A 16,698-nucleotide genomic window follows, 5' to 3' on the forward strand; every position below is an offset into this window, starting at 1 on the left:
AAACAGATGGTTCATTTACACTTCCTTTCAATTTCCATGAAACACACACACACGTACACAAACACTCTACTCTCTGTTGCCCACTTCACATACACACAGCATATGGTTTCTGTGGATGTGAAGGAATGAAGCCTCACATGGCATATTTCACTATACACTACACACAGATAGTGTGAGTTTTCGGTTCCCTAAGGTAGGGCACGGGGGACTGGTACTAGTTGGACTTTTGTGTGTTGCTTAGTTTCTCAGTCGTTAGTGTGGGATTGCAACTCTAAGGCCATGGGTTCAGTTCCCACAGGGATCACATACACATACTAAAAACGTATACACTCACTGTACTGTAAGTCTTTGCTTCAAATGGATGAAAGCAACTTTTGGTGTAGTAGTGGAGGTCAGAACTCTGGTCACTGCAGGGCATTGTGGGTAATACCGGGTATGTCCTGTCCTGTTCTGTTCTGTTCCGCTTGCTCTGTAAAGCCCATTAGGTCTCTCTACAAAGAGAGCCCGAATCTCATCATCTTATGCATTCCTCTAATGCGTTTCACACTAACAAAGGAGATGCCAAATATAGCAGCATGGATGAAAAGTTTTCAGCCCTTCAAGGTTGAAAGAGAGGGGCACCATTGGTCCTGCTGTGTGATCACTATGAAAGGGCTTCACTCGGGGAACATAGTGTGCAGCACAAGGCACACGCACACACTGTTAGACACACAGAGACAGACACACGGACACACACACACACACACTCGTCTGCTCTTATAGACTAGATGTAACATAGTAAATTAAAATCCGGGACACTCAGATCAGTATGATATGTTATGATTGGTGTGGTTATATAAGACAGAACGTTACTCAACCAACCAAGGAGGATAGTTGGTTGAATTGGATGGGTGGGTGGATAACTACTTACTACTTTTTAGATACTTTGCAACTACTTAGCATGTTAGCGAACCCTTCCCCTACCCTAACTCTAACTCTAACCTTAACCCTTTAACCTAACCCTAACCCTAGCCCTAGCCCCTAACCCTAATTGTAACCCTTAATGTCACCCTAAAATACTCTTTGTCCTCGTGGGGGAATACGTTCCTTGTTTAACTATCCATGTGGGGACTACATGTAAATGGGGATTTCCGGTACCCACAAGGATAGTAATACACACACACACACACACACACACACACACACACACACACACACTGATTCTGTCAACTAAATCTAAAAACATAACCAACACAATTCACACACATGACCTTAACAGTAGAGGAGACAGGATACAGGGGGAAGGGAAGGTTATATCTGAAATATTTGTAGGCTATAGAGGTGACTGTTATATGTAGAGAAAGGAAATAGAAAAGAAGGTTAAAGTAAATATTTGCCTTTTTGCTGTACAAGTGTTTGGGTTTCGGCTGCATCTGTAGTCCAAAGTTCGATGAAGCCCAAACCGGACTCACGAGAATGAAAAGAGCAGGTTTGAAACTGGTCGAACCCTTCTCTGATCTCTTCTAAGGTATATCAAATCAAATCAAATTGTATTTGTCACACGAGCCGAATACAACAGGTGTAGTAGACCTGACCATGAAATGCTTACTTTCAAGCCATTAACCAACAATGCAGTTCAAGAAATAGAGTTAAGAAAATATTTACTAAATAAAATAAAATAAACTAAAATAAAAACAATACAATAACGAGGCGATATACCGGTATCGAGTCAATGTGCGGGGGTACAGGTCAGTCGAGGTAATTTGTACATGTAGGTAGGGGTAAAACGACTATGCATAGACAATAAACAGCGAGAAGCAGCAGTGTAAAGACAAAGGGGTGGGGGGGTCAATGTAAGCAGTTTTATAGCATGGGGTAGAAGCTTTTAAGGAGCCTTTTGGACCTAGAGTTGGCGCTCCGGTACTGCTTTCTGTGCGGTAGCAGAGAGAACAGTATATGACTTAGGTGACTGGAGTCTATGACCATTTTTTAGGCCTTCCTCTGACAATGCCTAGTTTGTAGGTCCTGGATGTCAGGAAGCTTGGCCACAGTGATGGACTGGGCTGTATGCATTACCCTCTGTAGCACCTTACGGTCGGATGCCGAGCAGTTGCCATACCAGGTGGTGATGCAACCATGCTCTCGATGGTCCACGATCAGCTTGAGGGAGAGTTTGTTGTCCTGCCACCACACTGCCTGGCCTCCCTATATCAGACATTTCTTAGACGATGTCAGTGACCACAAACGAAAACATGTACTGTATTTCACTCCCTGCTTGACTTCACGTGTGTGTTTGTGTGTGAGTGGCTGCGCACACACGTGATTGTGAATTTGTGCATCTGTGCTTGTGCGCATGTGTGCATGCACGTGTGTGTGTGTGTGTCAAGGTCAGTATTCCCAAGACAAAAGTGTTCTTGCAGGTGTTGTTGTGACCTGGATTCCCACAGGTGTGATGTCATCTCTACTGATGGGATAAGATGATGACGGATAGGATGCTCTCTCTCTCACTTTTTCTCTCCATCTCTGGCTCTCTGTTTCTCTCCTTCCCTCCCTCTCTCTTTTTCTCCCCCCTTTCTGTCTCTCTGTGCTTAGGCTTAATAGTCACGTTGGCATGTGTGGCAATGGCTGGGATGGCTGGGAAATCTCTCCTGTCTTCTCAGTGTCATCATAGAGAGAAACAACCTCACGTTCCTCCCACTGTCTTCACCCCCCTGTGTTTCCCAGCTTCCCCCCTGCTTCCTCACAACTTGTGTTGTGTCTCCACAGGCTGAGATAGGACCTGTGCCTGGGAGAGGAAGGAGACGGGGCGGGGAGCGTGATTAACATGAGAGGGTAATACTAGTAGAGTTGGAGGATAAGGGTTGTAGGGGTTTTTATACACAAGGTAACATAAAATGTTAAGAACAATCAAGGTCCTGGAACCGAGTCTTGAGGGGCATATTTGACACTTGATTCTTTATCCAGTTTTAGAACACAAAGTCAACATAAATACTGATAAAATGCACATTTTAGGCTAGTAGCATTAGAACACCTTCATGTGGAGGACTTACAGTATCTGATGACCTATTCACTCAGGTCTTCAAGAGTGTGACTCTGTTTCCATCTCTCCATTCCTTTATATACTGAACAAAAATATAAACAAAATCACATGAGGAAATCAGTCAACTGAAAGAAATGAATTAGGCCCTAATCTGTGGATTTCACATGACTGGAAATACAGATATGCATCTGTTGGTCACAGATACCTTAAAAAAAAATGGGCCTCACAATGGGCCTCAGGATCTCGTCACAGTACTCTGTGCATTCAAATTACCATCGATAAAATGCAATTGTGTTCATTGTCCGTAGCTTATGCCTGCCCATACCATAACCCCACCACCACCATGAGGCGATCTGTTCACAACGTTGACATCAGCAAGCCACTTGCCCATACAACGCCAAACACCTGGTCTGCGGCTGTGAGGTCTGTTGGATGTACTGCCAAATTCTCTAAAATGATGTTGTAGGTGGCTTATGGTAGAGTAATGAATATTAAATTCTCTGGCAACACCTTTGGTGGACATTCCTGCAGTCAGCATGCCAGTTGCACACTCCTTCAAAACTTGAGACAAAACTTGAGGCATTGTGTTGTGTGACAAAACGGCACGTTTTAGAGTGGCCTTTTATTTTCCCCGGCACAAGGTGCACCTGTGTAATGACACGGCTGTTTAATCAGCTTCTTGATATTCCACACCTGTCAAGTGAATGTATTATCTTGGCAAAAGAGAAATGCTCACTAACAGGGATGTAAATACAGTTGTGCACAATATTTGAGAGATTTTTGCGAGTACGTCTGGGATCTTTTGTTTCAGCTCCTGAAACATGGGACCAACACTTTACATGTTGTGTTAAAATTATTGTTCCGTGTAGATGACAAATCTTTGGAGAATGTGTTTCACATCATACCTCTGACAGCCTTAGAAAGTATATATCAACGATTCAAGGAGAAAGGAGGTTGGGGTTGTGATGATGTTATATTTTATTCTAGCTGGAATGCGTCCGATTCGTGACTGTTCCTATCCTTAAGGTCGCCTTCCTGGTCCTGCCACTCTGTCTCACACACAGATGAACTAAATGTTTTGTTTGACTAATTAACCAAGTGATGAAAGGTATGACGTCACTGCCGCAGATAACAGTGCAATGACAAGGAGCCTAGCACTATATTCTTGTTAGTGGGTCTGGGCTGACGCAGGCCTATTCGTGCATGGTCACAGGCAAGGATGACATAAAGAAGGACAAGACAGTGGCATCATCTCTATCCAGGCCTTCTTCATCTGCTCCTAGGCTTGATGAGAAGAGAAAGGACTGGTTCATGATGCAATAAAACGCTACATTCTGTACTGTAGAGGGTCTGAGCTGACTCAGTGTGCATTCCAAATGGCACCCTATACCCCTATATCGTGCCCTATGGGACCTGGTCAAAAGCAGTACACTATAGGGCATATGATGCCATTTGGGACCCAGCCTCAGGTCTTCGTACATGGGCACTGATGGTGGTGAAAGGACTGGTTCAGAGGTGCCCATTGTCCATTCTCTCTTCAGTGTTGCTGTACCGTCTGGTGCTGGGCTTTCTGGCTCTTTGTGGTGCCATTCTCCAGAGAGGAGAGATAGAATGATGTTGAGGACAGTCTGTGTGTGTGCGTGTGCGTGTGCGTGTGTGTGTGTGTGTGTATGGCATGGCTTCCACTAGCGATGCCTGACCTCTTTGTCTTGGCGATACAAAGGGAATTGTGTGAACCTAACAATAACACCATCAAGGTAGTTATTGTTTTTTCTGAATTAGTCTTTTATTGGTGAACAATCGTCTTTCAGCTCAAATGTTTTACTCTATGCTTAAGTAATGTAATGGTTTTTCTGCCCAATGTCCCTGGCACTGTACAGTACTGTACTCAGTACTCTGTACCAGTGATGATGCAGTTTTTAAGGCAAAGGGCTTACTCAAAAAATAGTGTAGTATTATATACATAATGTTAATAGCACATACATTTACAAATAATAATATAAATACCGGTATATACATTTAATATAACCACAGTAAAAACAGGCTGCATTTGTGAGGCTAGATATCATTAGGCTAGATAACGTATGCCTAATGACTTACAGCATTATTATGGCATCAGTGCTGTGGAGGAAGACTAATGACATATGGATTCTGCCGACAGCAGTGGAAGGAAAAAGGCTTTGGCACAATGACTAAAATCAATGTCTCCTCATCCCTGCTTTCTTTTTTTCTTTCTGCAGGGATCCACTTCTGTGTGTCTCTGTAAGACAGACTGTTACAATGCGCCGGGGCCTCTGCGCACACAGATATCATCACCATCTTTTCTTATCTCCATCAGATGAGGATTTTTATACACAACTAAGGCTAACTTAACAAGACACTATTGTGAGTAGATTTGAAGTCGCTACGTTGCTCCTACTACTGCTTTCGATCACTTAGTGACACTGCTTCTCCATGAGTGCATATCTCTCTAAGCACCTTATGGCCACCAGTCAGTTCGACACATTTTTGATCAATTCAGTCAGATGGCTAAATCCATTACCATGTCATAATCATGTAAGAAACCCAATAACAGCAGATCAGTTAGTGTGGAGTTGTATTCAATCAGCTGAATGACCCTTTTTTCACCCCTGAACACTGTTTATCCTCTCCTTCTATCCTCCCCTCCCTCCTCCCTTAGTTTGCTGTCTCCCTCTCTTCCTTCTTTAACCTCCCCCTCCTCCCTTTCTCCTGCCTAACCTCCCACCTCCCCCCTCCCCCTCAACATTCTTACCTGCCTCCCCCTCTTACCTCTCATACCTTTCTCCATCCTCTCTGCCTCCACCCTCCCTCCTCTCCCCCATCTCCCCCTCTACCCTTCCTATCACTCCCCAGAGGGGTAAGATGATGGGGTAGATTGAATTCTCAGCTGACCGACCATCTGCCCCTTGTTAGCCTGATGAGATGAGTATAGATGGGTACTGCTGCCACAATATTATATCCTATTATATCCCAATATTATATCCTATATTGGGGTCATGCAGGGATGCCATTTTAGAAGATACTTGGAATGGCTGGACTGTTACTTACTTGGTACAATAATTGTTCTGTTTCCCTTCACAATATTGTGAAGTTTGTGAAGTGAAAATGAAACCATTCCATTTGAAAGCAGGCTGGAGTACAGGGGGACCTTGTCGTGGAACACACAGAAAAAAATAGCAAAAAAAAAAATATTGGGCTTGTTTTGAAGCTCAGAGACTACTTTAAGATCTAGATCAAGAGGCCCATAAAAGTTCTGGTGGTACCCATAATGATTTTTTTTATGTAAAATATATTTTTTGATAAAAAAAATTAGGATTGGCAAAATAATGCATTTAAAAATATTTATATTTAATACATTTTAAATACATTCCAACATATATTACAGAATGTGTACAAAACCTTAGGAACACCTGCTCTTTCCATGACAGATTGACCAGGTGAGTCCAGGTGAAGGCTATAATCCTTATTGATGTCACCTGTTAAATCCACTTCAATCAGTGTAGATGAAGGGGAGGAGACAGCTCAAAGAAGGATTTTTAAGCCTATCGACAATTGAGACTTTATTGGATTGTGTATGTGTGCCAATCAGATGGTGAATGATCAAGACGAAAGATTTAAGTTCCTTTGAACAAGGTTTGGTAGTAGGTGCCAGGTGCCCCGGTTTGAATGTGTCAAGAACTGCAACGCTGCTGGGTTTTTCACTCTCATCAGTTTCCAGTGTGTATCAAGAATGGTCCACCACCCAATGGACATCCAGCCAACTTGACACAACTGTGGGAAGCATTTGAGTCAACATGGACCAGCATCCTTGTGGAACGCTTTCGAACCTTGTGGAGTCCATTCCCCGATGAATTGAGGCTGTTTCGAGGGCAAAAGGGGGTGCAACTCAATATTAGGAAAAGGAATAGAATATGTTTCTAAACACTTATACATTAATGTGGATGCTACCATGATTACGGATAATCTTGAATGAATCGTCAATAATATCATACCCCCAAGACATGCTAACCTCCCCTGTTATTGTAACGGTGAGAGGTTAACATGTCTTGGGGTTATGATCTTTGACCCTCTGTAACTTTCTCACTCATCATTATTCAAAATTCTTTCAGAATGATCCGTAATCATGTTAGCATCCACATTAATGTATAGGTGTTTAGAAACATATTTTATTCTTATTTACAATAAAAGTGACTCCAACATGACACAAAACATTATTTAACATTAATTTATAGTGGATTATCCGTAATCATGGTAGCATCCACATCGTTCTTACATAAGACTCAGCCCCAAAGACCAGCAATTAGAGAACATCTGCTCGGCTTTCATTTTTATACTTCTTGCCTTCTCTGATTTCAAAGCAGGCTCCAAGGGTTTGGAAAAACAGATGCCCGTTGTTGTCGAAGTAGGAAAGAAGAATTCTCTAAAGCATCCCACTCAAGGCAATGACACAAAGTGTTACGTAAAGAAGAATGACTTCAAGCAGGTAGCTTGGTGACAATGGTGTTATTCTAAAGGAAAGACTGAATAGGATGTGATGTTGAACACATAATAACTGTGGTACTGAGAATTTGGAATGTGTTGCGATGGACAGCACTTGTATTTAGATCTTTGGAGAAGAGCTAAAATAAGGGAAGATAATAAAAGACATATAACCAATGCCTTACCACAAGTGAAATTATTCAGATCATATCACCCAACCATGAGCGCTCTCTCTCTCTCTCTCTCTCTCTCTCTCTCTCTCTCTCTCACTCACACACACAAACAAACAAACAAACAAACAAACAAACAAACAAACAAACAGACATGCACACACTTATGCCGCATAATTTCCAAAATACTAAATGATACATGTGTACAGACATTTCATTACTGGCTAGGGACACATTTCAACGTGAAGCAGCATGTTGCTCATTAAGGCGAAAGGCAGAGCTCTCTTCAAGGGCTTTCCATAATGACGGAACCTCTGGTCTACTCAACCTAGCCTGAGACTGGGAGAGACAAAGGAGTAAAGCTGGAGGAAAAGTAGAGAAGGGGAAAGCAGACGGGTGGGGGGGCAAGGGGAAGGGACCAGGGGGGAGTCATTTCAATTAGTGTGATTATGCCCCAAAAAGCCCACCTCTCTCTCCTCTCCCTCCACACACTCTGGCTTGGAACAACTAATAAAATCAAGACAAATCTTTCAGACACGGGCAGGAGGGTGGGGGAGGCGGACAGGAGGGGTGGGTTGGAGTAGGGTGGTGAGGGGGAGGTGTGTGATGACTGTAACACATTAGGACTATCACATTAGTGGGGGCTCAGGGATAGAATGGGTTTAGTAACAGAGTTTAATCACTCACAAGGTAACAAGATAAGTGATGCCCAGGTATATTAGTGTGTGTGTGTGTGTGTGTGTGTGTGTGTGTGTGTGTGTGTGTGTGTGCGCGTGTGTGTGTGCGCGAATTGCAGTCAACACCTGCGATGTACAATAAGCCAGGCTACCTGTTGTAATAGTCTGTTGAATATGGTATAAACAACCGTAATGACAGGTGACTCAGCTTTCCACTGGATCCTGTCCTAATGACTTAGTTTGTGTTTCCTCGATTGCTACGATCCCTACTTCTATGTCTCAGAGTAGGCCTGGTAACCTGAGTAGCTCTGCGGTGGAGACAGACAGGACAGGGAATGGGGATTTGTGGTCTATGGGTCCTGGGGTGAATGGTCTCGGTGGCTTTGTAGTTCACAGGGCCCAGCTTTTCTACAGTCACATCAAAGCACTAGGAGCAGGGCCAAGGGGGTTTAGCATGGCCTGAGTAGGCACACTTCCGACCATGCCCCTTTTCATGTTGGCCACTCCATTTCTCTACATTGACAGGCAGGCAGTCTGCACTGGGTTGGGTCCATATAAATAAAATTACTAGAATGAGCACTCCCATTCAAGTATAAATTAATTGTTGTCTGAGGGGCTTTTTCTTCTCTAGTAATTATATTTCTATGGTTGCGCTAATTACATGTCAACAGAGCAACAAAGAGGGGCAGATCAGAGATCACCTGTACATTCCAAATGGCACCCTATCCCCTGTAGTGCACTATTTACTGCACTATGGGCCCTGGTCAAAAGTAGTACACTATATAGGGAATAGGGTGCCATTTGGGATGTAGGCTACTCCAAGTTGACCATGTTGCCATTACTGATGATGACATTATACAGGAAAAGGCAAGACGAGGAAGGAAACTTCCAAGGAAAGTATTCCAGCCTTGTGAATGGTTGAGGGTTGTAAACTAGACATTCTCTCTCTTGCGAAAGTGTTGCAGGTAGGGCTGTGGCGGTCATGACATTTTGTCATCCGGTCAAAACTGCCAGTCTCACATGTTAAGTATCTCTTCAAATTGATCATCACAGTGAGGTGAGTTTAAAAAAATGTATGCTGTTTTTATGATGTGAATTTTGATTGCATTTGCATTGATGTCAGAGTTGTTAGAGGGACAACAGAGCACTAAGTACCAGGCCATTAGCTCAGGTATTTAGCAAGTTGGGTTTTACCAACACATGTCCAGAGTCAGAGTCAGGTGGAATTTTACCGCGGTCATGACCGCAACAGCTCTAGTTGCAAGGGCTGTGAGATGATTCATAAAATAATAAAACATATTTTGATGGAAGTATTAAACATACGTTGACATACACTCAGTGGCCAATTTATTAGGTTCACACATCTAGTGCCAGGTCAGACCACCCTCCAGAACAGCCTGAATTCCTTGGGGCATGCAAATGTTTCTCAATTGGTATCAAGGGACCTAATGTGTGCCAGGAAAACATTCCCCACACCACTACACCACCGCCACCAGCCTGTACCGTTGACACCAGGCAGGATGGGGTCATGGACTCATACTGCTTACGCCAAATCCTGACTCTGTCATCAGCATAGGACCCGGGATTCGTCGGACCAGGCAATGTTTTTCCACTACTCAATTTCCCAGTGATGATGGCATGCCCACTGGAGCTGCGTCTTCTGGTTTTTAGCTGACAGGAGTGGAACCCGTGTGTGGTCATCTGCTGCAATAGCCCATCCGTGACAAGGACTGACAAGTTGTGCGCTCTGAGATGCCGTTCTGCTCACTGCTGTTTGTACTGCTTCGTTATTTGCCTGTTTGTGGCCCGCCTGTTAGCTTGCATGATTCTTGCCATTTCCTTCAACCTCTCATCAATGAGCTGTTTTCGCCCACAGGACTGCCACTGACGATGTTTTTTGTTTGTCATATCATTCTCGGTAAACCCTAGACACTGTGGTGCGTGAAAAGCCTAGGAGGCCGGCCGTTTCTGAGATACTGGAACCAGCGCACCTGGCACTGACGATGATACAACGCTCAAAGTCGCATAGGTCACTCATTTTGCCCATTCTAACATTAAATCGAACAGCAACTGAATGCCTCGATGCCTGTCTGCCTGCTTCATATAGCAAGCTACTGCAACGTGACCCACTGTCTGGAGGAGCGAACCATTTTCGTGAATGGGGTGATGTACCTAATAAACTGAATGTATTCCTTGAGGGTTCCTTTTCATAAAATTCAGTCTAACCCCGTCCAGAGGCTGTTGCATAGAGCTTGGGGAGAAAGTCTGGTCCGCAAGGCTAAACTTAGTCTAGGACACATAAAAATGCTGTCCCATTTACAGCATATACTGTGTGCACTAGCATGATTTTGGAGCACTTTTCTCAAACTAGGTCCTTGTTGTCCCCACTATACGTTTCCTAAACTCGGGCTGTGTCCCAAATGGCACCCAATTTTCCCTATTTACTGCACTAACTTTAACCTGGACACATAGGGTAACCAGAGCCATTTGTAAGGGGAGGTGCTCTGGACTAGCAGGATAAAGTCTTATGGTCCTCCAGAGTCCATTGTAACAGGAGCTTTTTAGGGTCACACCACATGTAATTTCTTCACAATGGGAAAATACAGACAAGCAGCTTCTCTCTAAAACCAAACCAGTTCTGCAATGTGCAGCGTATAATCTACTATCCTATAGTCTACTGTAGTAGTCTAAATTCTGATGACATTCTTGGATGATCCTTACTTTAAAAATGTGGTGTATTTATTATCTTCTCCCCATCCATATTATGATTCCAGTAGCCTATGACTTATACATCTAAAATCAAGCAGAAACGTTGACTGTTTCATACTCTATACCTATACATGTCATTTTGTATCATCGTGTTGATGTGGCCCATGACACTTTGCTTCTTGAAAGTCAAACATCTTGAAAACTTGACTGCTGACATACAAAACATTTAGGGACTATCAACAGTGTACTAATGAAAAAAATACCAACATATAGTTTTTGAGTGGACATTCCCTTCAAGAATAGACTACTAAATACAGAATTACCCACTCCGTGCCACCAGGCTTCCAAAATACTACTGCACTGCTACAGTGTGGAATCATGGGACCAGAGGAATGGAATGACAGGCAGCCGTGGGCGATACCAACTGGTAGTCGTTGAGGGGGGAGCAGTTGCCTACGATCTACATATTCTTTATAGATATCAAAAGAGCAACGAAATATCTTTCGGAGAATACTTGGACTATTAAAATAGACATGCATTTACGGATATTTTCACGGAATAACAATCGGTATTAAAACAACTACTAAAGTATATCAAATCTGTACTAACCCCCCTATCCATGGTTTGAAGCCACCCTTCCACCTTCCACATGTATTCCTACTTATTACTGTTCCAAAGGGATAGAAGTCTGGCGCTCGACACACGCGTGTAATCCCCGTTTAAATGTAAAACTTTAGTCTACATTTGCTGACGACAAAATTGGATGTACTATAGCGTTTTGATGCAACTTGATCGGATTCATTGTTTTTGAAAAGGAATTAGGATTTGTTTTTCACATGAAAGGTACGTTATATTAAAAAAGTGTACATTTCACATCTCTCTCTTCTTTGTAATTTCCCTCGCTGCTAATTCCTTTAATAATCCCTTTAACTGATCCACCTCCTCTGCGCGTACATACGAAGTTATTTTTCCATTGATAAAGTATTTTACATGAGTGTTATAACATGTATTCACTTGTTCCACGGATGTAATATGTTTTCAAACAGTTATTGAAACATTTCAATGTTTGGTCAACGGTTGGTTGGTTGTTCATTACAACACGGACCCGAATAAGTATCGTGTCTACAATGTAGCGATGCTGTCAGAATGTTGCTGCTATCCTTTAGGCTACGTTATAGACCTGATACTTGAGGCGGGATGCATTTTGTTGCGACAATATATCGATCTTCCTTTCTCACTATGGGTGATGTTTATTCTGCACATTGTGACCACCCCTTTAACCATATGTTCGTATGTTATTTAATGCTCATCTATTAAAATCGACGTATGGTTTTTGTTTTACGTCTCTCCCCTTCCAGTTTGGTTCTAAGCAATGACATACGCGTTCTAGTACCTACTGTATTGTTGTTGTTATAGTTGGCTATAGTCGTGCTCTCTTCATAAAAAAAAGACTGACACCAAGTGTCCTGTAGGATGTTGTCACTGTCTGCCTGTGGTATAGTATGGTCGTGTCAAATCAAATGGCATCTGGAAGTAGGCTAGTATGTGGATGTCTTGCAAATCAACGTAAGAACATCAGCCGGCATGCAAAACTTTGGATGAAGTTGCGCATTACTAAATGTCTTCCCTATAACATTATCGCTGTTCCATTTTGAAACGGGTCACTTAATCCTTTATTTTGGAGTCATTATTTTAGTCTTCTCCTATTGAATGGAATCTGGCATACTATTATTACTGCTCTGTAATGAAACGACTCTGCACGGAGTAGGCTATTGGATGGTAGACTGTATAGAAGTAATATAGAGATATAGAGAGATAGAACTAGCATAGTATAACTAGGCGGTGGAAGAGGATAGCCCGTGAATCGTGTGTGTGTGTGTGTTCGTGTGTGGGGGGGAATGTGTTTGCTTGTTGGGGACTTTTCCCCCTCTTGTGTCACTATGGACAAACTGCTATGTTTGCTTCAGTATTGAGGAATGCCAACAATTTCCTCCCTATGGTCAGTGGTGGAAAAAGTAACCAATTGTCATACTTGAGTCATTTTCTATTAAGGAATCTTTACTTTTTCTCAAGTTAAAGTCATCCATTTAAAATACTACGGGAGTAAAAGTATTTCGTTTTTTTAATATACTTAAGTATCAAAATAATTTCAAATTCTTCATATTAAGCAAACCAGATGGCACCATTTTCTTGTTTTTGTTTTAAATTTACAGATTGCCAGGGGCACACTCCAAAACTCAGACATCATTTACAAATGAAGCATGTGTGTTTAGTCAGTCCTCCAGGTCAGAGGCAGTAGGGATGACCAGGGATGTTCTCTTGATGTGTGTGAATTTGACAATTTCCTGTCTTTCTAAGTATTCACAATGTACTTTTGGGTGTCAGGGAAATGTATGGAGTAAAAAGTACATTATTTTCTTTAGAAATGTAGTGAAGTAAAAGTTGTTAAAAAAAATGTATAGTGAAGAACAGATAGCTCAAAAGTATTTTTACTATTAGACTGGCCAGCATTCTTTCATGGACAAGAGACAGGTGAAATCTGTGCACATTCTATTCTGAACTATAGGAACTGAACTATAGAAACATAAGATGACATTGAAAATATGCTGATGGTATTATTGGCATACCAGATGGGAGCAGATACTAAACAAGTGCACTTTTAACCTTGAGGTTCTCATTATTGATTAAACCAATTACACATAAGAGTCATTGGACGAAGGCTTCTTCTGTACAGGGGGGGTTTTGTTAAGAGCCCCGACGCTCAATCTGAACATCAACGCCCGTCACTTGCGATACTTTCATATCAACAAAAAATAATTAGTGTTCCCACACAGCCTTATCTCCATGTTACAGTGCTTGTTTAAAGAAAACAGACGGAAGACGAGGCGTCCACCTGCGCTAATTAGCTACACTATATATACAAAAGTATGTGGACACCCCTTCAAATTTGTGGATTCGGCTATTTCAGCCAAAACCGTTGGTGACAGGTGTATAAAATCGATAACAGCCATGCAATCTCCACAGACAAACATTGGCAGTAGAATGGCCTTACTGAAGAGCTCAGTGATTCTCAAGGTGCCATGGTCATAGGATGCCACCTTTCCAATAATTCCATTTGTAAAATTTCTTCCCTGCAAGAGCTGCCCTGGTTAACTGTAAGTACTGTTATTGTGAAGTGGAAATGTCTTGGGCCAACAACGTGTCAGCCACGAGGTGGTAGGCCACGGAAGCTCACAGAATGGGACAGGTGAGGGCTGAAGCGCGTAGTGGGTAAAAAAACGTATATCCTCGGTTGCAACACTCACTACTGAGTTCCAAACTGCCTCTGGAAGCAACATCAGCACAATAACTGTTCGTCGGGAGATTCCTGAAATGGGTTTCCATGGCCAAGCAGCCACACAAAAGTCTAAGATCACCATTGCGCAATGCAAGCATCAGCTGGAGTGGTGTAAAGCCATTGGACTCTGGAGCAGTGGAAATGCGTTTTCTGGAGTGATGAGTCATGATTCATCATCTGGCAGTCCGATGGACAAATCTCGGTTTGGCAGATGCCAGGAGAACGCTACCTGCCTAACTGCATAGTGCCAACTGTAACGTTTGGTGGAGGAGGAATAAGGCTGGGGCTGTTTTTCATGGTTCGGGTTAGGCCCCTTAGTTCCAGTGAAGGGAAATCTTAACGCTACAGCATACAATGACATTCTATATGATTCTGTACTTCCAACTTCCTGGCAACAGTTTAGGGAAGGACCTTTCCTGTTTCAGCATGACAATGCAAGGTCCATACAGAAATGGTTTGTCGAGATTGGTGTAGAAGATCTTGACTGGCCTGCAACAGAGCCCTGACCTCAACTCCATCGAACACCTTTGGGATGAATTGGAACGCCGACTGCGAGCCATGCCTAATAGTGCTCGACCTCACAAATGTTTTTGTGGCTGAACGGAAGCAAGTCCCTGCAGCAATGTTGTATTGGCAAGCCTTCCCAGAAGAGTGGAGGCTGTTATATCAGCAAAGGGGCGACCAACTCCATATTAATGCGCATGAATTTGGAATTAAATGTTCGACGAGCAGGTGTCCACATACTTTTGGTTATGTAGTGTATCTAGCATGCTCTGAACACCTGTGTGAATGCATAACTTGGGAAGTGTAGTTTTGTCGGACGGAGGCACCCATAGCTATATGGATCTATGCAAAACTGCTACAGTAAGTGCATCTTACTGCAACGATTATTTAAGTTTCTAAAGGTTAAAACCCAGCGTCGGGATTGTAGTTCATGGCTGAAAACGAATGCCTGAAAACTGTATGTAAAAGGCAGAATGCCGCTTAAACCTTTTGAGAGCTATACAAATGGTATAGAGCAAAATCAAAGAACTCCCTAAATCAGATGACGCAGCTGAATTTGCTTGAGAAATGACCACCTCCATTGAGATGCTAAAAAAACAATTACAGCTGTATTGGGGGATAAAATGAGGGAATTAAAAGGGCTACAAAGACAGTCTATGACTGGAATAACAACAACCGCCAGGGAACAAACACAAGATACACCTGCAGACAGGCAGGTGGCAATCTCTTCTCAACCGATCACCAGATGAGCACTCCAAGTGACACAGACAATGAGACCATGCACCCCCTTTTGCGGAAGACCGAGCTATCCACCCAGCCAGACACCAACCACCAAGAAGAAGAAGACCAGGAGGGGCAGAAGGGGCATGGGGTAAGTTCCTGTCCTGAACCTCTACAAAACATCCTTGACACTGACGCAGGAGTCTATGCTAAGTAAGGGAAGTCTTTATCCACTAATCAAAACATGAAAGCCTTCAAATTGAAGGTGGATACCTACAAATTCATGCAACAACTGCACCTGAAAATTTTATTTTCCCCTCTGAACAGATCCAGTACAAGCAACATTTTGAAAGACTACAAAGAAAGGGGAACCCCAACACAGCGGTCCCTCCCCTATTCCTCGTTCTTTCTCAAAACCCTCATCGTTTGTATTCCCTACCCATACAAGCCCACTTGTCACCTTGTTTGGCAGACTGGTTGAAAATGAATGGGAAACTATATTTTTTTAAATTTCCAGGGACCCCAATATCACGATCTTCTCCAGCCGAAAGACAAGCACTAAAACATCTCCAGGAGAATAAGGACATGGTCATAAAACCCGAGGACAAAGGTGGAGCAATAGTTGTTATGGACATGAGCTATTATAATTCTGAAAATAGAAAGCACTCAGGTGCTGGTCTGGTCTGAACTGTCTGGTTCCTATCAACCCTTGCGAAGTGACCCTATTGTTTCTTTAAAATCTGAAATTGATGGCATGTTACAACATGCGTCTCACCAAAGCTGGATCACCAAGCGTGAATACGAGTTCCTAAATGTCACCTATCCAGTCACCCCAGTTATCTATTCCCTTCTGAAAGTACATAAGAACCTGACTCAGCCTTCATCCATACCTATTATCAGCGACAGGATCAGTCACAGAGCCCCTTTCAAAATTCATAGATTGTTTTTAATGGAAGTTATGGTTTTCAAGTTGCCATTTTTAAAAGACACAAAAGATCTACTCAACTGCTTAAATGACTGTCAAATTGATTCCAATGTACTACTTGTGACATTAGATGTGGC

The 16,698-nt window shown here is 42.7% G+C and overlaps 1 protein-coding gene across 2 annotated transcripts in view; it reads left to right on the forward strand.

The window, feature by feature from the left end:
* The first annotated feature begins 11,751 nt into the window (after positions 1-11,751).
* The window catches only part of LOC109894239 (FERM domain-containing protein 6), an 86,157-nt gene continuing 81,210 nt past the window's right edge, over positions 11,752-16,698 (forward strand). Inside the window, exon 1 of one of the 2 annotated variants that reach the window (XM_031828558.1) lies at positions 11,752-11,918. The gene's annotated coding sequence lies outside the window, so the exon portion shown is untranslated. The remainder of the gene's footprint in view (positions 11,919-16,698) is intronic. The other variant, XM_020487557.2, reaches the window with a different exon arrangement.

This window comes from Oncorhynchus kisutch, linkage group LG7, assembly GCF_002021735.2.
Source record: "Oncorhynchus kisutch isolate 150728-3 linkage group LG7, Okis_V2, whole genome shotgun sequence".
Lineage (NCBI taxonomy): Eukaryota > Metazoa > Chordata > Actinopteri > Salmoniformes > Salmonidae > Oncorhynchus > Oncorhynchus kisutch.